This window comes from Triticum urartu, chromosome 6A (assembly GCF_056163025.1).
Source record: "Triticum urartu cultivar PI428250 chromosome 6A, HENAU_Tu73, whole genome shotgun sequence".
Lineage (NCBI taxonomy): Eukaryota > Viridiplantae > Streptophyta > Magnoliopsida > Poales > Poaceae > Triticum > Triticum urartu.
In genome coordinates this window covers 337,684,937-337,709,458 of record NC_141878.1, presented here as the reverse complement: position 1 = coordinate 337,709,458, position 24,522 = coordinate 337,684,937, and positions in this window count along the sequence as shown.

Here is a 24,522-nt window from a genome sequence, read left to right as displayed (position 1 = left end):
AAAGCTTTGTTTTGATCATAAGCATGAGGAGAATTTAACACGGATTGCAACAAGGAAATAAAATCTATCAAAGAGAAATTATCATAATCAAATTCCTTGAAATCCAAAATAGTGGGTTCATTGCTATGTAAAGTTTTGACCTCTTCAATCCCACTTTTACCAATTTTTGTATCAAGATCTAAAAACTCTGAATCATTGGGACGCCTTCTAAAGTTGACTCATCTCCAGTCCCATCTTTATCAAGATTCATATTGGCAAACAAAGACTTAATAGGAGACACACCACTCACTTTTAGATCTTCACCATTATTATCATGAAAACTAGAAGAACACACTTTCACAAAGCAATCTTTTTTAGCATGCATCCTAGCGGTTCTTTCTTTGCACTCATCAATGGAAATTCTCATGGCTTTGGGAGTCTCATTGATATCGCGCTTAGGTGGAATAGATCTAATATTCAAAGAATCAACATCAAGAGAAATTTGATCCACGTTCCTAGCCAACTCATCAATGTTAAGCAATTTTTCTTCAAGCAAAGCATTGAAATTATTTTGCAAATTCATAAATTCTTTAACACTAGTATCAAACTCAGAGGGCATCTTATTAAAATTTCCATAAGATTTGTTGTAGGAATTACCATAATTATTAGAGGAATTACTAGGGAACGGCCTAGAATTAAAATTTCTTGTATTCGCGTTCTTACCAAAATTGTTCCTACCAACAAAATTCACATCCATAGATTCATTATTATTCTCAACCAAAGTGGACAAAGGCATATCATTAGGATCAGGAGAAACACTCTTATTAGCAAACAATTTCATAAGTTCATCCATCTTTCCACTCAAAACATTAATCTCTTCTATCGCATGAACCTTTTTACTAGTGGATCTTTCGGTATGCCATTGAGAATGATTAACCATAATATTATCTAGGAGTTCAGTAGATTCGCCTAAAGTGATTTCCATAAAAGTGCCTCCCGTGGCCGAATCTAAAAGATTTCTAGAAGCAAAATTCAATCTAGCATAAAAATTATGTATAATCATCCATAAATTCAAACCATGTGTAGGGCAATTACGTATCATTAATTTCATCCTCTCCCAAGCTTGTGCAACATGCTCATGATCAAGTTGCTTAAAATTCATAATATCATTTCTAAGAGAGATGATCTTAGTGGGAGGAAAATACTTAGAGATAAAAGCATCTTTGCACTTATTCCATGAATCAATACTATTTTTAGGCAAAGAAGAGAACCAAGTTTTAGCACGATCTCTAAGCGAAACGGAAATAGCTTCAATTTAACAATATCATTATTCACATCTTTCTTCTTTTGCATATCACATAAATCAATAAAGTTGTTTAGATGGGTAGCGGCATCTTCACTAGGTAGGCCAGCAAATTGATCTTTCATGACAAGATTCAGCAAAGCAGTATTAATTTCACAAGATTCAGCATCGGTAAGAGGAGCAATCGGAGTGCTGATAAAATCATTGTTTTCGGTATTGGTAAAGTCACATAATTTAGTATTGTCTTGAGCCATCGTGACAAACAATCAATCCAACACACAATCACACAAGAGACAAGCGAAAGAAGGCGAACGGAAAAGAGGCGAATAAAACGGCAAGGGTGAAGTGGGGGAGAGGAAAACAAGAGGCAAATGGAAAATAATGTAATGCGAGGGATAAGAGTTTGTGATGGGTACTTGGTATGTCTTGACTTGAGCGTAGATCTCCCCGGCAATGGCGCCAGAAATGGCTAGTTGAGGGAGATTAAATCTTGACTTGACTTGGTGCAAATCTCGCCGGCAACAGCGTCAGAAATCCTTCTTGCTACCTCTTGAGCATGTGTTGGTTTTCCCTTGAAGAGGACAGGGTGATGCAGCAAAGTAGGGTAAGTATTTCCCTCAGTTTTTGAGAACCAAGGTATCAATCCAGTAGGAGACTACATGCAAGTCGCCTAGTACCTGCACAAAGAAACAAGAACCTCACAACCAATGCAATAAAGGGTTGTCAATCCCTTCACGGTCACTTATGAAAGTGAGATTTGATAGAGATAATGATAAATATTTATGGTATTTTTGTTGTATAGATTGGAAAATAAAGATTGCAAAATAAATAGTAAACTAGAATTGTAGGTCAGAAACTTATATGATGTAAAGTAGACCCAGGGGCCATAGGTTTCACTAGTGGCTTCTCTCAAGATAGCATATATTACGGTGGGTGAACAAATTACTGCCGAGCAATTGATAGAAAAGCGCATAGTTATGAGAATATCTAGGCATGATCATAAACATAGGCATCACGTCCATGTCAAGTAGACCGAAACGATTTTGCATCTACTACTATTACTCCACACATCAACCACTATCCAGCATGCATCTAGAGTATTAAGTTCATAAGAACAGAGTAATGCATTAGGCAAGATGACATGATGTAGAGGGATAAACTCAAGCAATATGATATAAACCCCATCTTTTTATCCTCGATGGCAACAATACAATACATGTCAGTTCCCTTTCTGTCACTGGGATCGAGCACTGTAAGATTGAACAAAGCTAAGCACTTCTCCCATTGCAAGAAAGATCAATCTAGTAGGCCAAACCAAACTGATAATTCGAAGAGACTTGCAAAGATATCAAATCATGCATATAAGAATTCAGAGAAGAATCAAATATTGTTCATAGATAAACTTGATCATAAACCCATAATTCATCGGATCTCGGCAAACACACCACAAAAAGAATTAAACATCGAGGAGAACTTTGTATTGAGATCCAAAGAGAGAGAAGAAGCCATCTAGCTAATAACTATGGACCCGAAGGTCTGTGGTAAACTACTCACACATCATCAAAGAGGCTATGGTATTGATGTAGAAGCCCTCCGTGATCGAATCCCCCTCCGACAGATCGCCGAAAAAGGTCGCCAGATGGGATCTCACGGGTACAGAAGGTTGCGGCGGTGGAAAAGTGGTTTCGTGGCTCCCCTGGATGTTTTCAGGGTATAAGAGTATATATAGGCGAAGGAAGTAGGTCGGTGGAGCTACGAGGGGCCCACGAGGGTGGGGCGCGCGCCTGCCCCACCTGGGTGTGCCGCGCTACCTCATGGCCGCCTCGTTCCTTCCTTGACCTCCACTCCAAGTCTCCTGGATTGCGTTTGTTCCAAAAAAGATCCTCGCGAAGGTTTCATTCCGTTTGATATTCCTTTTCTGCGAAACACTGAAATAGGCAAAAAAACAGCAATTTGCATTGGGCCTTCGGTTAATATGTTAGTCCCAAAAATAATATAAAGGTGCATAATAAAGCCCATTAAACATCCAAAATAGATAATATAATAGCATGGAACAATAAAAAATTATAGATACGTTGGAGACGTATCAGCTGCTGGGCTGGTGTTGTAACAGGGTCTTCATGAAGATCTGCATGCCACCACGCAGGTGCTTGACTAGTCGGCCTAGAAGTTGCATGCTGCCACGCAGGTGCATGCCTAGTTGGCAGGCTGGTTGCCGCATCAGAACGGTTGTGGGGCCGTAAAACGTTGGTAGGTGCGGGCCTAGCCGCGGCCCCACAGATGCCCCCGGCAAGGGTCTTCTCGGGGTCTCGCGGGCATCCCTGGCAAGGATCCTGCCGGTGGTCTTCGGCCGTCCCCGACAAGGATCTTGTCGGGGGTCTTCGTCTGTCCCCGGCAAGGATATTGTCGGGGGTCTTTATCTTCTGGTTTTTATCTAGACTCGCGGGCCCTTGGTCTTCACAGAGATCTGCATGCCACCATGCAGGCGCCCCTGAGTCTGGGTCTTGACGTTGTTGATGGTGTCAGAGCGCTCAGGCTCAAGGGTGGCGGCCTCGCTGGTGTTGGGCAAGTTGCCCCGGCAAGACTCTTGCCGGGGCCACGTAGGCCGCCCCGGCAAGGGCCATGTGGGGGGGAGCCCATCTTGCCCCTTCACTATTCACGCCTCTGGCTCGAGTGCTGCCATTGGCAGTCTTGTACCTTTCCTTCCTCTGCCCCGCCAAGCATGGGCACAGGTGTGGCTACGACTGCCCATGCACAAGTAAAGGGGTACAGAAAGGCCCCTACTTTTGTACACCGACACCCCCCCCCCCTAATCACTCCGATATCGCCCATTCCATTCTCTCTCATGCTTGCATTAGATTTTGCTACCATTATTTTTTGCTCCTATTCTGATGCATAGCCTACTTTTGTAACCTGCTCGTTTTACCTTACCTGCTTATCCTAAACTTCTTAGTATAGGTTGGTTAGTGATCCATTAGTGACCCCCACCTTGTCCTTGTTGCCCCTGCTTCATCATCGACGACTCGATCAACGTGATCGACAACCAGAGACCGACACATCACTTCACCCCCCTTAGTTGTACGACTTTGCATAGTTACTATCAAGTGCCGAGGGTGATACCTCGTAACTGACTCCTGATGATAACTTTGTAGTGTAGCTATTCGATCGTGGTCATCAAGGGTGATTCCTCCTTCACCATTCCCGATATGAATCTGTCGTGCAGCCCCTCAAGTGTGAACGTCGAGGGTGATTCCTCCTACGTTCACCTTGATGATTACGTCGAGTGGAATCCACCGAGGGTGATTCCTCGGGGTTTCCCCCTTGATGTTTGGACACACAATTACCTTGACTTTACTTGAGACCTTTGTGAAAGTCGGGCTGGCCCGGAGAGCACCCGCAAGATAATTACGGAGCGCAGCCGGGCATTCTGGGCCCTTGCCATAAGTCCACGAGACAGGGCGATGGGGTCACATCGATCGTGAGTCTCTACTTGTCTTCGCAAGCTACTAATACACTAATGGTTTGGGTATTTGTTCTGAGTTGGCCTTTGGCCTTTATGCACTAACCACCACGCGAGAATAGTTATGGGCCTCAATGACGTAGTATCAATTGAAGCTTTGTCAGACGTCCAGTTCAACATTGCGGCACGGCTGGGCCGGCACCATCTTGTAGTGGTGGAGCCTGTACCCTCCCTGCTCGCAACGACTCGGAGTGCAACGGGCGATGGGCCCAAGACCCCGGAGTGCTTAGGATGTAGACTGGCTGGGACCTCTCTGCTGAGCTTAGGTAGGGCTACGACGTGTTGATCTTCCGAGGCCGGTCATTGACTCAGAAAAGTGTGTCCAGCCAGAGTAATCAAGTGTGTTGGAAAACGTGGTGCACCCCTGCAGGGAAGATTATCTCTTAATAGTCGTGTTCACGGTAACGGACGTTCAGACTTATATCCTGATCTATTACAACTAGAAATGGATATTTGAGATATGTGGCCCCGGGATTGCTTTCTCGCAGGGAGTCAAGGAAGGATCTCTGGGCATTAATACTACAACATGCTTGTTATTTATAAATTGCTATTCTTTACTCTTCTACTTGTTGTAAGATGCTTGGAGCTGCTTGAAGATGCTAGTCTTCGATAGGCTAGGCCTTCCCTTTTATTCTGGCATTCTGCAGTTTAGTCCACAGATACAACCCTTCCATTTGATACCAATGCATATGTAGTACAGATCTAATGCTTGCGAGTACTTTGGATGAGTACTCGCGGTTGTTTTTCTACCCCTTTCCCCCCTTCTTTCTTCTCTCTGGTTGATGCAACCAGATGGTGGATCCCTGGAGCCATATGCCACCGCTGAAGGATGCTACTACGTGGAGACCGCCGATGACCAGGAGTAGTTAGGAGGTCCCAGGCAGGAGGCCTTGCCTCTTTGATCATTGTTGCTTTTGTGCGGGCCTTCTTAAGGCAGTCTTGTTTAACTTATGTTTGTACTCAGATATTTTGCTTCCGCTTACGCTTGTGTATCGAGCCCTCAAGGCCCCTGGCTTGTAATATTAAGCTTCTATTATTTCAATTTGTGTCTAGAGTTGTGTTGTGATATCTGATGTCGCTTGAAGCTACGTCGGTATTTCCCCCAAGAGGAAGGTATGATGCAGCACAGCGGCGGTAGGTATTTCCCTCAGATATGAAACCAAGGTTATCGAACCAGTAGGAGAACCAAGCAACACAATGTAAACAGCACCTGCACACAAATAACAACTACTCGCAACCCCACGTGTAAAAGGGGTTGTCAATCCCTTTCGTTTAGCGGCGCCCCAAGATGGGCAAACAGACGTGAATAAAATTGTAGTAGATTGATAGATCGAACGCCAAATAAAATAAATAATAATAAATTGCAGCAAGTTATTTTTGTATTTTTGGTTTAATAGATCTAGAAATAAAAGCAAAGGCAAATAATATGAGAAAGAGACCCGGGGGCGTAGGTTTCACTAGTGGCTTCTCTCAAGAAAAATAGCAAACGGTGGGTAAACAAATTACTATTGGGCAATTGATAGAACTTCAAATAATCATGGCGATATTCAGGTAATGATCATTACATAGGCATCACGTCCAAGATTAGTAGACCGACTCCTGCCTGCATCTACTACTACTACTCCACACATCGACCGCTATCCAGCATGCATCTAGTGTATTAAGTTCATGGAGAAATGGAGTAATGCAATAAGAATGATGAAATGATGTAGACAAGATCTATCTATGTAGAGACCCCATCATTTTATCCTTAGTAGCAACGATACATACGTGTCGGTTCCCCTTTTTTCACTAGGATCAAGCACCGTAAGATCGAACCCACTACAAAGCACCTCTTCCCATTGCAAGATAAATAGATCAAGTTGGCCAAACAAAACCCAAATATCAGAGAAGAAATATGAGGCTATAAGCAATCATGCATATAAGAGATCAAAGAAACTCAAATAACTTTCATGGATATAAAAAAATAGATCTGATCATAAACTCAAAGTTCATCCGATCCCAACAAACACACCGCAAAAAGAGTTACAGGATATGGATCTCCAAGAGACCATTATATTGAGAATCAAATGAGAGAGAGAGGAAGCCATCTAGCTACTAACTAAGGACCGAAGGTCTACAAAGAACTACTCACGCATCATCGGAGAGGCACCAATGGAAGTGGTGAACCCCTCCGTGATGGTGTCTAGATTGGATCTGGTGGTTCTGGACTCTACGGCGGCTGGAATTGATTTTCGTCGACTCCCTTAGGGTTTCTGGAATATTGGGGTATTTATAGATCAAAGAGGCGGTCCTGGGGGCACCCGAGGTGGGCACAACCCACCAGGGTGCGCCTGGGCCTCCTGGCGCGCCCTCGTGGGTTGTGCTTCCCTTGGAGCACCCCCAGGCGCTGCCTTGGCCCATTAGGTGTCTTCTGGTCCATAAAAAATCTCTGTAAAGTTTCGTTGCATTTGGACTACGTTTGGTATTGATTTCCTATGATGTAAAAAACATGCAGAAAACAACAACTGGCACTTGGCACTATGTCAATAGGTTAGTACCAAAAAATGATATAAAATGATTATAGAACATCCAAGATTGATAACATAACAACATGGAACAGTCAAAAATTATAGATACGTTCGAGACATGTCAGCATCCCCAAGCTTAACTCCTGCTCGTCCTCCAGTAGGTAAGTCATAAAAACAGAATTTTTGATGTGGAATGCTGCCAAACATGTCATATCATATTCTTTTCTTTATAGCATGGACATTTGGACTTTTATATTGTTCAAAGGAATAGTCTAGTTTTGACATGATAACTTAAATACTCAAGCATATCAACAAGCAACCATGTCTTTCAAAATATCAACGCTAAAATAAGCTATCCCTAGCCCATCATGCTCAATCATTGATCCATTCATGAAACACACTCGCATATTAACTACACCCAATGCTCAAGTACAATCATAGTGCCTCCTAGTTGGTGCTTTTATAAGAGAAGATGGAGACTCAAATTCAAAAAATGCATAAAGTAAAAGAAAGGCCCTTCGCAGAGGGAAGTAGGGATTTGTAGTGGTGCCAGAGCTCAAAGCGAAAAACTTAGAGATAAAAACAATTTGGGAGGTGTGTCCTTTCCACCAACGAAAATGACTTAGAGTTCCCAACAGTTCCCATGCTAGATATATCATAGGCGGTTCCCAAACAAAAAATTAAGTTTATTCCCTTTTCCACCATACTTTCACTTTCCATGGCTAACCGTATCCACGGGTGCCTTCCATACCAACACTTTCCAGGGAATTTATTATTTGACAACATAAAGTAAATTCATTTTTCATTTCGGGACTAGGCATCCCTAATACCTTTGCCTTACTCTCGTGCAATGACAAGTGAATAAACACTCATCGTGAGAATAACACATCTAGCATGGAAAATATTAGCCACCCCTCACCGCTCCGCGAGCGGTACGAACACACAAAAGAGAAGTTTATTTTGAAAATTAGAGATGACACATACAAATTTTCTTAGAACGGCAAAATAATACCGCATATATGTAGGTATAGTGGACTCGTGTGGCAAAACTGGTTTAAAGGTTTTTGGATGCACAAGTAGTGATCATACTTGGTGCAAACTGAAGGCTAGCAAAAGATTGAGAAGCGACCAACCAAGAAACAAATAATCTCATAAGCGAGCATTAAGCATAATTAACACCGAATAATGCACCACAAGTAGGATATAATTTCATTGCATATTTATTGACTTTCGTGCTTGCATAGGGAATCACAAACCTTAACACCAATATTCTTACTAAAGCATAATTACTCATCAAGATGACTCACATATCACATCATCATATCTCAAAACTATTACTAAGAATCAAGTTTATTTTGTCCAATGATCTTCATGAAAGTTTTTATTATATCCTTCTTGGATATCTATCACTTTGCGACTAATTTTCATGTGTTGCTTTTGATAAGCTCAAACAAATATAAGTGAAGACCATGCGCATAACATTTCTTTCTCTCAAATTAATTTAAGTGAAGCAAAAGAGAACTTCTTGAAAATTTTAATAACTCTCAAATAAATCTAAGTGAAGCAAGAGAGCATTTCTTCAAAAATACTAAAGCACACCGTGCTCAAAAAGATGTAAGTGAAGCACTAGAGCAAGTCCATAGCTCATAAAAATTTAAGTGAAGCATAGAGAGCAATTCTAACAAGTCATGACATAATTTTGGCTCTCTCAAATAGGTGTTTCTAGCAAGGAATCAAAACTAAAAGCACAAAAAAACAATCAAAGACTCATATAAGACGCTCCAAGCAAAACACATAGTATGTGACGAATAAAAATATAGCTTCGAGTAAAATACCGATGGTCGTTAGAAAAAAAAGGGGATGACACTCGGTGGCATCCCCAAGATTAGTTGCTTGCTATCTTTTGGATAATAGCTTGGGATGTCGGGGCATCCCCAATCTTAGGCTCTTCTTACTCTTTATTCCTTCATCCATCGTAAGATAACTCAAACTTGAAAACTTCGATCACACAAAACTCAACAAAAGCCTTCGTGAGATCCATTAGTATAAGAAAACAAATCACTATAAGTGTTGTAGTAAACCAATTCATATTTTGTTCTTTCTTTTATATCTACTATATCCCAACTTTTCTATGGCAAAAACTCATCAAAGAAAACCATAGAACCATCAAAACAAGCACATAACGCAAAGAAAACAGAATCTGTCAAAAACAAAACAATCTGTAGCAATCTGGGTAATTCGAATACTTCTGTAACTCCAAAAACTCTGAAAAATTAGGATGACCTGGGCAATTTGTATATTAATCTACTTCAAAAGGAATTGCTATTTTATCACTCTTTGGTTAAAAACAAAAAATATTTTCGTGAGCGCAAAAGCTTCTGATTTTTCAGCAAGATCAAGCAACTATCACCCAAGAAGATCCTAAAGGCTTTACTTGGCACAAACACAAATTAAAACACACAAAATACAATCATAACAGTAGCATAATTGTGCAAACACTCGAGAACAGAAAGCAAAAGGCAAAAATAAATTTTATTCATTGGGTTGCCTCCCAACAAGCGCTATAGTTTTACGCCCTTAGCTAGGCATAAAGCAAGGATCTAAGTTTTGTCATCTTTGTTTCGAGATCCATAAGATGCCCTCATGATTGATTCATATGGTGGCCTAATACTTGTTCTAGGGAAGTGTTCCATACCCTTCCTCCAAGGAAATTGGAACTTAATATTGCCTTCTTTCATATCAATCATGGCACCCATAGTGCGTAAAAACGGTCTACCAAGAATAATTGGACAAGACGGATTGTAATAAATATCAAGAACAATAAAATCTATGGGAACATAATTCCTATTTTCAAGAATAAGAACATCATTAATTCTTCCCATAGGCTTATTAATAGTGGAATCCGCTAAGTGCAAATTTAAAGAACATGATTCAATATCGGTAAGACCAAGCACATCACATAATGATTTCAGAATTGTAGAAACACTAGCACCCAAGTCACACAAAGCAAAACACTCATAATTTTTAATCTTGACTTTGATAGTAGGTTCCCATTCATCATGTAATTTTCTAGGAATTGAAACTTCTAATTCCAACTTTTCTTCTAAAGTTTTCATCATAGCATCAACAATATGTTTAGTAAAAGCTTTATTTTGTTCATAAGCACGGGGTGAATTTATCATGGATTGCAACAAAGAAATACAATCAATCAAAGAGCGACTATCATAATTAAAGTCTTTGTAATCCAAAAGAGTGTGCACATCACTAGATAAAGTCTTGACCTCTTCAAACCCACTTTTATTAATTTTCTCAACAAGATTTTCACCCTCCGAATTATTGGGACGCCTTCTAACTAAAGTTGACTCTTCTCCAGTCCCTTTTTCATCAATCTTAACTTTACTAAACAAGGAATCAATAGAAGAAACACCGTTCATTTTAAGATCTTCATCACTTTTATCTTCAAACGAGATTAGTTTAGCGGCCATTTGATTTACTAAGGTAGCTTGTGCATCGAATATTTTTCCTAGCAAACTTTTGGCAAAAGCATACCTAGATTGGAGATTGCAAACTTATCTACTAATATCATCAAGTTGTTTTGTGATAGCATCAAGCACGACAGACTGCTCCTTAAGTTCTTCTGTAAAATACTTATTATGCTCAAATTGTGTAGTCATATATTCCTTAGTACTTTTCTCAATTTCAAGAAAAATATTGGGGTAAGGAACACCATAATATTTTGTTTGAGGCATCATGACTACGCAAACAAGAAAATATGCAAAAACAGATGCGGCAAGAAAACGGCGAACGAAAAAGAGGGGCGAATAAAACGGCAAATTTTTGTGAAGTAGGGGAGAGGAAAATAAGAGGCAAATGGCAAATAATGTAAATTGCGAGGAGATGAAATTTGTGATCAGGAACCTGGTATATGCTGAAGATCCTCCCCGGCAACGGCGCCAGAAATTCCTTTTGATGTCGCTTGAAGCTACGTCGGTATTTCCCCAAAGAGGAAGGGATGATGCAGCATAGTGGCGGTAGGTATTTCCCTCAGATATGAAACCAAGGTTATCGAACCAGTAGGAGAACCAAGCAACACAACGTAAACAACACCTGCACACAAATAACAACTACTCGCAACCCAATGAGTAAGAGGGGTTGTCAATCCCTTTCGGGTAGCGGCGCCCCAAGATGGGAAAACGGATGTGAATAAAATTGTAGTAGATTGATAGATCGAATGCCAAATAAAATAAATAAGAATAAATTGCAACAAGGTATTTTTGTATTTTTGGTTTAATAGATCTAAAAATAAAATCAAAGGAAAAGTAGATCGCAAAGGCAAATAATATGAGAAAGAGACCGGGGGGCGTAGGTTTCACTAGTGGCTTCTCTCGAGAAAAATAGCAGACAGTGGGTAAACTAATTATTGTTGGGCAATAGATAGAACTTCAAATAATCATGATGATATCCAGGCAATGATCATTACATAGGCATCACGTCCAAGATTAGTAGACCGACTCCTGCCTGCATCTACTACTATTACTCCACACATCGACCGCTATCCAGCATGCATCTAGTGTATTAAGTTCATGGAGAAACGGAGTAATTCAATAAGAATGATGACATGATGTAGACAAGATCTATCTATGTAGAGATAGACTCCATCGTTTTATCCTTAGTAGCAACGATACATACGTGTCAGTTCCCCTTCTGTCACTGGGATCAAGCACCGTAAGATCGAACCCACTACAAAGCACCACTTCCCATTGCAAGATAAATAGATCAAGTTGGCCAAACAAAACCCAAATATCGGAGAAGAAATACGAGGCTATAAGCAATCATGCATATAAGAGATCAAAGGAACTCAAATAACTTTCATGGATATAAAAAAATAGATCTGATCATAAACTCAAAGTTCATCCGATCCCAACAAACACATCGCAAAAAGAGTTACATCATATGGATCTCCAAGGGACCATTGTATTGAGAATCAAACGAGAGAGAAGAAGCCATCTAGCTACTAACTACGAACCCGAAGGTCTACAAAGAACTACTCACGCATCATCGGAGAGGCACCAATGGAAGTGGTGAACCCCTCTGTGATGGTGTCTAGATTGTATCTGGTGGTTCTGGACTCTGCGGCGGCTGTAATTGATTTTTGTCGACTCCCCTAGGGTTTTTGGAATATTGGGGTATTTATAGGGCAAAGAGGCAGTCTGAGGGCCACCCGAGGTGGGCACAACCAACCAGGGCACGCCTAGGCCTCCTGACGCGCCCTGGTGGGTTGTGCTCCCCTCGGAGCACCCCCAGGCGCTGCCTTGTCCCATTAGGTGCCTTCTGGTCCATAAAAAATCTCTGTAAAGTTTCATTGCATTTGGCCCCCGTTTGGTATTGATTTCCTGCGATGTAAAAAACATGCAGAAAACAACAACTGGCACTTGGCACTATGTCAATAGGTTAGTACCAAAAAATGATATAAAATGATTATAAAACATCCAAGATTGATAATATAACAGCATGGAACAATCAAAAATTATGGATACGTTGGAGACGTATCAAGATCTTCCCGTGAGTCCTTGATCTTGATCGTACACATTGTATGTATGATTAGTGTACGATTGAATCAGGGGCGTCACAAGTTGGTATCAGAACTGACTGCCTATAGGAACCCCACTTTCCAACTCCTTGGCCGAAGTTGAGTCCAGTCTTTGAAAAACTTTTAGTAACATGGCTGTGTTGCTTATGGGCCCACGTCACTATTGGGTGGTATTAGGATCTTTTATTCCTCATCTGTACTCTGTGAATCTGATCTCTCTTCAATTCGGGTTAAATAATTTTGCTAACTCTAACTCTAGGTTCTCGTAAATGCTTTATACTAAAGAGCCCCTCACTCCAGATGGTTGCTTGGTGCACCAGAAGATTCTGAAGATACTCTCCGATGTTTTCCCGAGACCCTTGTGCCCTTAGCAGCTGCAATTCCCTACCACCGATAAATTCGTATGGACAGCTTCTTACACTTGCCGTCCATACCTTCATTTCCAATTGCTCTTGTTATTACAAGGTGCCCCAAAATACTCTTTGTTGTCTCGAGAATCCATTGAGCCTACTGCCTTGCAGTTCTTTGCCATAGGAATACCCCTATGGATAATTAATCATGCTTGCCAAGTATCTGTTCATCCATAGTTGTTCATGTGTTTCACAAAATTCTTTAGAATACTATTCGATCTTTCGAAAATCCTCAGTAGCCTATTGCTCTTGTTCCTCCTTATCTGCTTACATTATGGTTACTTCATATGTCCAACAATATTCAAGAAAATCCTTTGTGATTTTTATTATGATCCTCTTGTTTCAACATGTGTGCGAATGCACGCAATCATCAGTTTATCCTTATAAATTATCTTTCTGGCCAAGATGTCTTTCTAAACATGAGTTGTTTCTCGACCAATCAATTTGTCATTGATTGTACCCCTAAGTCTTTTCAACTTATCCATACTTAATTAGAGCGTTTGCTTCTGATCCCTTGATTTGGAAATCATAATTCCTTTGCATTTGAGCTTTGAATTAGTTAGTTGTTTCTATAATCTTATCTCCTTGCATTCCTTCTTCTGGTTGAGTATCAATGCTCACATCAGATCCCTCGTGGACCACCAGATCCTTTGTTGGATTTTATCCAACAACGTCTTCCATTTTTAATAACCTTGTGTGCCTTTCCTCGGATACATAATGCCTTGGGTAATTTGTATCCCCCGGTCTTGTCAACCATACTCTGCTTCTTGGCTTGAGTTATTTACTCGTGAAGTTTGTGGTATACTCCCTCCATCCGCGAATAAGTGTACATCTAGGTTTTATCCTAAGTCAAACTTTTAAAACTTTGACCAACTTTATAGGAAAAAGTAGCAGCATTTATGGCACTAAATTAGTATCGCTAGATTCATTTTGAAATGCGCTTTTATAATATATCAATTAGATGACATACATGCTACTATTCTTTTCTATAAAGTTGGTCAAAATTTTAAAACTTTGACTTAGAACAAAAGCTATATGTACACTTATTCACGGACGGAGGGAGTATGTTCCTAAGATGCCCCTATGAGTTGAATCTATGTCTTCCCTAAATCTCTATGAACCCGAAGATTATGCGGGTTATCTCTACCAGCGTTTCTTTGGATAAATTTTCAATTCTACAACTTCGTCGAAGATAAGAAGTAAATGGAAGGTTATGCATTGATGAAGTGGGAGTCGACCTTGAACCTTTGTATTCATGCCTATGGACCTGATGTGGAACTTATCATGGAAGATTCTCGTTATAATAATAATCCCCTTGTGATAAGTTCATCTGGTATCTATATTTGGTCCTCTGCAACCGTGGTTCCGACCATATTCTTCTTCTGTGATCCCATTTCTCGAACAAGTTAAAGTACTTGTCTTCTGTAGATCTTTTTGACCTGTCCAACCTCTATCTTGTTCTACCTTCGAGTATTACCCTCTGGTATCTCGAGAATATCACGGAACTACATAACTTCTTACGAGTTCTTCATCAACTTTTATTTCTCGCCGATTCCAATATTCTACGGGTTCTGAGTTGTTAGACACTCGAGAACATCGAGAACTGATTCGAGTCTACACTTTCCTTTCCATTGTTTTATTTAACCTTTCTTGTAACCTAACATATCTGAGCAGTGATAATCCCTGCTTATGTAAACACCCCGGTGTGCTAACTCTGCCAGTAAGAGCTTGTTACTATTGTTGATAACATTCCGGTAGCCACCAATGGACGAGAACTTTGCCTATTGGTCCGCCTCGTCTTGACGAGCAGGAAAATGGTTCTCTTTGTCCCTCGCCCTTTGTACCAATGTTGTTCCCAACTTAACTAACAGGCTATCCTCTGGCCTGCCTTGCTATCAAGACCGTACAAAATGTTAGCACCCTTCCTACTTTTAACCCACATGGTGGGCCCATAACCCACACTTCCACAGGATCGAAACATAACTCTCCTATACATCCCTGTTTTCTAAGTTATCCCTCGCGCTTGGCTTCGTATGTAATTCGCGAGCCACCTTCCTTGTGATCTATTCAGGTATCAGATGCAATACTTATTCTCGATACTTTGAGCCCCTTTCACACTCTGTTTATGACAGTGAACGATTGCCTAACCGCTTGAAGCTTCTTATTGCAACTTCTTACCTTACTCTCGATGACTTTCTTGAATTTCCACTCGAGAGATGCCTCTATGCCATGTTCATTGAGGTAGCCCCCAGGTACCTAACATGTGTTGAGCTCCATCCTTCCCGAGTCTTTCCCCCTTACTCCACCCCTTAAATCTCGGGACGAGATTTCTTGTAGTGGAGGAGAATTTTGACGCCTGGATATTTAAGCTACAGTAACCCTCCACTAATGTTGCCACGCCACCATGATTACTGTTGTTAATCTCGCGATGATTCGATCCCGTTCGAATTCAAAATTTAAAATCAAGTATAACTATACAAGTTTTCAAATGTCTGATATGTCTCCAACGTATCTATAATTTTTGATTGCTCCATGCTATATTATCTACTGTTTTGGACTATATTGGGCTTTATTTTCCACTTTTATATTATTTTTGGGACTAACCTATTAACCGGAGGCCCAGCCCACAATTGTTGCTTTTTTGCCTATTTCAGTGTTTCAGATAAACGGAATATCAAATGGAGTCCAAACGGAATAAAATCTTCGGGAACGTGATTTTCTCACCGAACGTGATCCAGGAGACTTGGACCCTGCTCCAAGGAACAAAAGAGGCTGTCACGAGGGTGGGGGGCGCCCCCCTAGGGCGCGCCCCCTGCCTCGTGGGCCCCTCGTTGCTCCTCCGGCGTACTTCTTCCTCCTATATATACCCACGTACCCCCAAACGATCAGAGTAGGGGCCAAAAACCTAATTCCACCGCTGCAACTTTCTGTATCCACAAGATCCCATCTTGGGGCCTGTTCCGGAGCTCCACCGGAAGAGGGCCGTCATCACGGAGGGCTTCTACATCATCATAGCCTCTCCGATGAAGCGTGAGTAGTTTACCCCAGACCTTCGGGTCCATAGTTAGTAGCTAGATGGCTTCTTCTCTCTCTTTGAATCTCAATACAAAGTTCTCCCCTCTCTTGTGGAGATCTATTCGATGTAATCTTCTTTTTGCGGTGTGTTTGTTGAGACCGATGAATTGTGGGTTTATGATCAAGTCTATCTATGAATAATATTTGAATCTTCTTTGAATTCTTTTATGTATGATTGGTTATCTTTGCAAGTCTCTTCGAATTATCTGTTTGGTTTGGCCAACTAGATTGGTAGTTCTTGCCATGGGAGAAGTGCTTAGCTTTTGGTTCGATCTTGCGGTGTCCTTACCCAGTGACAGAAGGGGCAGCAAGGCACGTATTGTATCGTTGCCATCGAGGATAACAAGATGGGGTTTATTTCATATTGCATGAATTTATCTCTCTACATCATGTCATCTTGCTTAAGGCGTTACTCTGTTTTTAACTTAATACTCTAGATGCATGCTGGATAGCGGTCGATGAGTGGAGTAATAGTAGTAGATGCAGAATCGTTTCGATCTACTTTTCACGGACGTGATGCCTATATACATGATCATGCCTAGATATTCTCATAACTATGCTCAATTCTATCAATTGCTCAACAGTAATTTGTTCACCCACCATAGAATACTTATGCTCTTGAGAGAAGCCACTAGTGAAACCTATGGCCCCCGGGTCTATTCTCATCATATCAATCTCCATTACTTTAATCTTGCTTTACTTTTTACTTTGCCTTTACTTTTTACTTTGCATATTTATACCAAAAATACCAAAAATATTATATCTATCAGATCTCACTCTCGTAAGTGACCGTGAAGGGCTTGACAACCCCTAATCGCGTTGGTTGCGAGTAGCTATCGCTTTGTGCACGTACGAGGGACTTGAGCGTGGGCTCCTACTGGATTGATACCTTGGTTCTCAAAAACTAAGGGAAATACTTACGCTACTCTGCTGCATCATCCCTTCCTCTTCGGGAAAAACCAACGCAAGCTCAAGACGTAGCAAGAAGGATTTCTGGCACCGTTGCCGGGGAGTCTACGCAAAAAGTCAACATACCAAGTACCCATCACAATCCCTATCTCTCGCATTACATTATTTGCCATTTGCCTCTCGTTTTCCTCTCCCCCCAATTCACCCTTGTTGTTTTATTTGCCCTCTCTCTCCCTATCCTCCCTCTCTATTTGCCTCTTTTGCCCGTTTGCTTTTTGTTTGCTCGTGTGTTAGATTGCTTGTTTGTCGCGATGGCTCAAGATACTACTAAATTGTGTGACTTCACCAATACCAATAATAATGATTTCCTTAGCACTCCGATTGCTCCTCTTACCGATGCTGAATCTTGTGAAATTAATACTGCTTTGTTGAATCTTGTTATGAAAGATCAATTCGCTGGCCTTCCTAGTGAAGATGCCGCTACTCATCTGAATAGCTTCGTTGATTTATGTGATATGCAAAAGAAAAAAGATGTCAATAATGATGTCGTTAAATTGAAGCTATTTCCTTTTTCGCTTAGAGATCGTGCTCAAGCTTGGTTTTCGTCTTCGCCTAAAAATAGTATTGATTCATGGAACAGGTGCAAAGATGCTTTTATCTCTAAATATTTTCCTCCCGCTAAGATCATCTCTCTTAGAAACGATATTATGAACTTTAAACAACTTGATCATGAACATGTTGCACAAGCTTGGGAGAGAATGAAATTAATGATACATAATTGCCCTACTCATGGTTTGAATTTGTGGATGATTATACAAAAAATTTATGCCGGATTGAATTTTGCTTCTAGAAATCTTTTAGATTCGACCGCGGGAGGCACTTTTATGGAAATCACTTTAGGAGATGCTACTAAACTCCTAGATAATATTATGGTTAATTATTCTCAATGGCATACTGAAAGATCTTCTAATAAAAAAGTGCATGCGATAGAAGAAATTAATTTGTTGAGTGGAAAGATGGATGAACTTATGAAATTATTTGCTACTAAAAGTGTTTCTTCTGATCCTAATGATATGCCTTTGTCTACTTTGATTGAGAATAACAATGAATCTATGGATGTGAATTTTGTTGGTAGGAATAATTTTGGTAACAACGCTTATAGAGGGAATTTTAATCCTAGGCCATATCCTAGTAATCCTTCTAATAATTATGGAAATTCCTACAATAACTCTTATGGAAATTATAATAAGATACCCTCTAATTTTGAATCTAATATTAAAGAATTTATTTCTTTGCAAAAGAATTTTAATGCTATGATTGAAGAAAAATTGCTTAAGATTGATGATTTGGCTAGGAACGTTGATAGAATTGCTCTTGATGTTGATTCTTTGAAACTTAGATCTATTCCACCTAAGCATGATATCAATGAGTCTCTAAAAGCCATGAGAATTTCAATTGATGAGTGTAAGGAAAGAACCGCTAGGATGCGTGCTTCCAAAGATGCCTTTATTAAAGCATGTTCTTCCAATAACTATGAAAATTAAGATGAAGATCTAAAAGTTATTGATGTGTCTCCTATTAAATCTTTATTTTACAATATGAATCTTGATGAAACTGAATATGATCTTCCTTTACCTAGAAGGCGTTCTAAAAATTCGGAGTGTTTAGATCTTAATGATGAAATTGATGAAACTGGATTGAAAGAAATAAAAATCTAGATGTTGCTAAACCCACTATATTGGATTTCAAGGAATTTAATTATGAAAGTTTCTATTTAATTGATTGTATTTCCTTGTTGCAATCCATGCTAAATTCTCCACATGCTTATAGTCAAAATAAAGCCTTCACCAAACATATTGGTGATGCCTTGATGCAATCTTATGAAGAAAAACTTGAGTTGAAAGTCTTTATCCCTAGAAAACTCTATGATGAGTGGGAACCAACTATTAAAATTAAAATTAAAGATCATGAGTTTTATGCTTTGTGTGATTTGGGTGCTAGTGTCTCTACTATTCCCAAGACTTTGTGTGATCTACTAGATTTCCGTAACTTTGATGATTGCTCTCTAAACTTGCATCTTGCGGATTCCACTATTAAGAAACCTATGGGAAGGATTAATGATGTTCTCATTGTTGCAAATAGGAATTATGTGCCCGTAGATTTCATTGTTCTTGATATAGATTGCAATCCTTCTTGCCCTATTATTCTTGGTAGACCTTTCCTTAGAACGGTTGGTGGAATTATTGATATGAAGGAAGGGAATATTAGATTTCAATTTCCATTAAAAAAGGGCATGGTGAAAGTGCAACTATCCCTAGGTGGTTTTGGTAATTCATAACAACATATAGCTCATTGAGCTAATGCTATTCCAAGATAATTATTTCAGGAAAGCTCAATGATTGGCATGGCATGGATGTGAAAGTGGAACCCTCAAAATGCTAAGGACAAAGGATTGGCTCAAGCTCAAAAGCTCAAGACTCTTCATTTTATATTTTAGTGATCCAAGATCACATTGAGTCTTTAGGAAAAGCCAATACTATCAAGGAGGGATGAGGTGTTGCTTAATGAGCCTCTTGCTTCATGTGCTTAGTGATATGCTCCAAAACCCTCAACTACTTTCCCATATCCACATATGACCTAAACCCTAAGCCAAACTCGGTCCTACCGATTCTTCCTATCCGGCGCCACCGAGTTTCACTTGTCATAAGCCACTGCCAAACCCTAGCAATTCGGTTCCACCGATAGGGATCTCGGTCTCACCGAGATGGGATTGCAAACTCTCTGTTTCCCTTTCGTAACTTTTCAGTCTCACCGAAAGAGCGAATTGGTCCCACTGAGATTGCAATGAAAATTCAGTGTTTCCCTTTTGTAACTTTTCGGTCTCACCGAAAGAGCAAATCGGTCCCACCGAGTTTGCCTAACCAACTCTCTGGTTAGCCAATTACCAAATTCGGTCCCACCGAGTTTGTTGATTCGGTCTCACCGAGATTACGTTATGCCCAAACCCTAACCATATCGGTCCCACCGAGTTGCATGTCAGTCCCACCGAAAATCTCTAACGGTCACTAGGTTTACATTTTCGGTCCGGCCGAGTTTGTTGATTCGGTCCCACCGAGATTGGAAAACTGTGTGTAACGGTTGGATTTTGTGTGGAGGCTATATATACCCCTCCACCTCCTCTTCATTCAATGAGAGAGCCATCAGAACACATACACAATTCCTACTCATTTGTTCTGAGAGAGAACCACCTACTCATGTGTTGAGACCAAGATATTCCATTCCTACCATATGAATCTTGATCTCTAGCCTTCCCAAGTTGCTTTCCACTCAAATCTTCCTTCCACAAAATTCATATCCTATGAGAGAGAGTTGAGTGTTGGGGAGACTATCACTTGAAGCACAAGAGCAAGGAGTTCATTACCTATACACCATTTGTTACTTCTTGGAGAGTGGTGTCTCCTAGATTGGCTAGGTGTCACTTGGGAGCCTCCGACAAGATTGTGGAGTTGAACCAAGGAGTTTTTAAGGGCAAGGAGATCGCCTACTTCGTGAAGATCTACCGCTAGTGAGGCAAGTCCTGTGTGGGCGATGGCCATGGTGGGATAGACAAGGTTGCTACTTCGTGGACCCTTTGTGGGTGGTTGCTTCTTCGTGGACCCTTTGTGGGTGGATCCCTTTGTGGACTTGCGCAACCGTTACCCTTTGTGGGTGGAGCCCTTTGTGGACTCGCGCAACCGTTACCCTTTGTGGGTTGAAGTCTCCATCAACGTGGATGTAGGATAGCACCACCTATCCGAACCACGGGAAAAACATCTGTGTCTCCAATTGCGTTTGAATTCTCCAAACCCTTCCCTTTACATTCTTGCAAGTTGCATGCTTTACTTTCCGCTGCCAATATACTCTTTGCATGCTTGCTTGAATTGTGTGATGATTGCTTGACTTGTCCTACAATAGCTAAAATCTGCCAAGAACTAAAATTGGGAAAAGGTTATGTTTTATTTGGTCAAGTAGTCTAATCACCCCCCCCCTCTAGACATACTTTCGATCCTACAAGTGGTATCAGAGCTTTGGTCTCCATTTGCTTTGATCTCCATAGCTTTTGGTGGTCATAGCCTTGGTTTCACAACCTAGGAGAGTATGGCGTCTAGCGAGGGAAATAATCACCGTAGAGGTCCTTACTTTGATGGTACTAATTTTGCTAGTTGGAAGCATAAAATGAAAATGCATATTCTTGGACATAACCCCGCCGTTTGGGCTATTGTGTGTGTTGGTTTGCAAGGTGACTTCTTTGATGGGAAAGAACCAAACCGTGAAGCTACCGCGGATGAGTTGAAGATGTTGCAATACAATGCTCAAGCTTGTGATATTCTCTTCAACGGATTGTGCCCCGAAGAATTCAACAAAATCAGCCGTCTTGAGAATGCAAAGGAAATTTGGGACACTTTGATTGATATGCACAAAGGTACCGACTCCGTCAAGGAATCCAAGTTGGATGTGCTTCAAAGTCAACTTGACAATTTCAAGATGAAGGATGGTGAAGGTGTCGCTGAAATGTACTCTAGGCTTGCTCTCATCACAAATGAGATTGCCGGCTTAGGAAGCGAAGAGATGACCGATAGATTCATCATCAAGAAGATTCTAAGAGCCTTGGATGGAAAATATGATACCGTGTGCACATTGATCCAAATGATGCCCAACTACAAAGATCTCAAGCCAAAGGAGGTGATTGGAAGAATTGTTGCTCATGAGATGTCACTTAAGGATAAAGAGGAACTTCACAACAAATCAAGTGGTGCCTACAAAGCCTCATGTGAAGCCCCTACATCATCAAGTGAGAAGCAAAACTTCAATGAAGAATTGAGCTTAATGGTGAAGAACTTCAACAAGTTCTACAAGAGTAAAAGCAAAGATAGAAGCTTCAAGTCAAGGTCCTACAATGACAAAAGATCTTCTAGTCGAGAGAGAAACTGCTACAGTTGTGGAAGACCCGGACACTATTTCAATGAGTGTACGGCTCCCTACAAGAGAAGAGAAGATTCTCCAAAAAGAAGAAGCAAAGAATCACCACCAAGAGAGAGAAGGAGTAGAGATGATCGTTATGAACGAAGATACTCACGGAGAAGCAAGGATTCGGAAAGGAGGGAAAAATCATCAAGGAGCTACACAAAACGAAGACATCAAGCTCATGTTGGTGAATGGGTATCCGACTCCGACAGACACTCCGAGAGAAGTTATCACTCCGACTCCGAAGATACTCAAGATGAAGGTGTTGCCGGTCTAGCACTTGTGTCAACCAACTCCTACGACATATTTGACTCACCAAATGAAGGAATTGGAAGATGCTTCATGGCCAAAGGTCCTAAGGTAACACACCCCGAGTATGTTGATTTCAATAGTGATGAAGATGACTTGTTAGGTGATGATTTGCTTGTTGACAACTCTAGTGATGAATACTATGATGAAACTTCAATTAATCATGCTAATCAAGGTAAAACGAATGACAATGATAAGGAGAAGACTGAGGCTCTAACTAAAGAACTAAACACTCTTAAGTTAGCTCATGAAACTATCTTCGAAGATCATCGAGAACTTTTAAGAGCTCATGAGAAATTACGCTTTGAAAAGCTCAATCTTGAGCAAGAGCATGAGTTCTTAAAAGCAATCAATGATGATCTCCGCAAGAAAAGTTCTTCTTACATTGCCAAGCGTTTACTCTTGTCCACTTACATGCCTCAAGTCAAGTCTAGTAACAAGAACAAGAAAGATTCTTCCTCTAGCAGTAACAATGATCATGCTAAATCCAATATTGTTGCTTCTAGTAGTTCTCTTGATTCCACTAATGATTCTCTTAGCCAAGTTACACTTGAGCAAGAAAATAGCTTATTGAAGGGAATTATAGAGAAAGGAGTGTACAAAAGTCTTGCCGGGAGTAAGCAATTCGAGGAAATTGTGCGCAAGCAAGGAATGCACCGGAAGAATCAAGGTGTTGGTTTTGAACGAAAGTTCAATGCCAATGCAGTTGAGTGGGAAGAAGATCAATACCCCAAGACAAATTTTGTTCCTCAACAAGAGAAGTATGATACTTCTTTCAAGGGGACACAAGCTCAAGATGATCTTTCACCACAAGACTACAAGCAAAAAGGCAAGGACAAGCTTCAAGAGGAAATTGATGCATTTGAAGAAGCTCATAAGACCTTAGTCAAGTGGATTCCCAAGACTACTTCAAGTTCCAATTCATCAAGTACGACTACAACTCCAAGGATTCCCATCAAGATGGTGTGGATCCAAAAGAAGAAGAACTAGAGAGTTCTTGAGGGTGACTCCGCCAACATACTTCACTCTCATCATTTTGGCAAGAACAAGTGCAATCAACTTCCACATCTTGCACTAGTTCAAGGAGTCACAAACCCTCTTGTTGGTAAGACAAGGGACAAGGTAACCTAAAAGTTTTCATGGACATCATCTTTTGTGTGCATCACTCTATGTCTATGGATATCCTTGTTTGTTCCTTGTGGGACTAACCCATGTAGGTATTGAAAGTGCAATTCACTCAAATGGATAGCTCCAAGTGATCTACATCAACATTGAGCATCCACATCTTCAACATCTACATGAAGTCATCATCGATGAAACCCAAGGTTAGTTCATCCCTCTAAGGGGGGATATCACATCTAGGGGGAGCTTTACTCTAAGACTTGAGCTAAAGCAAATCTAAAGATGTGAACACAACAATGCTTTATGTAAAAGTGGTAACCCCACTTGAGCTTAAACGATGAGTATGACCTATGATCAAGTGTTCTCACTTGACTCCTAAGTCAATATACTCATATATAGATGACCTTGTCATCGCAAATTGCTTGATAGATGCTAGAATTGGTTGTGCATGCCTTGCCACATATTTCATTTGCCATCTTATTGTGTGAGCATGCTGGTTGCATATTTTACTCATTCGAGGACATCCACTTGTTGTTTTGATCGTTTGGGTTTATTTCCTTTGCCAAGTGGATGGACAAGAATGCCTAAGAACCTCCTCTAGCTATCTGTGATTTTCTCGTCTCAAAATCTATTCATGCTGCATCACAAAATTTGATCAAGTCAGATTCGAACCACTCTGTGTGAGGAGCGCTCGGAGTCCCCGATTCGTCATAGACTTAAACTTCCAAAACCTCTTTATGATTCTCGGTCTGACCGATACCCCACTTTCGGTCCTACCGAGATCATTAAGT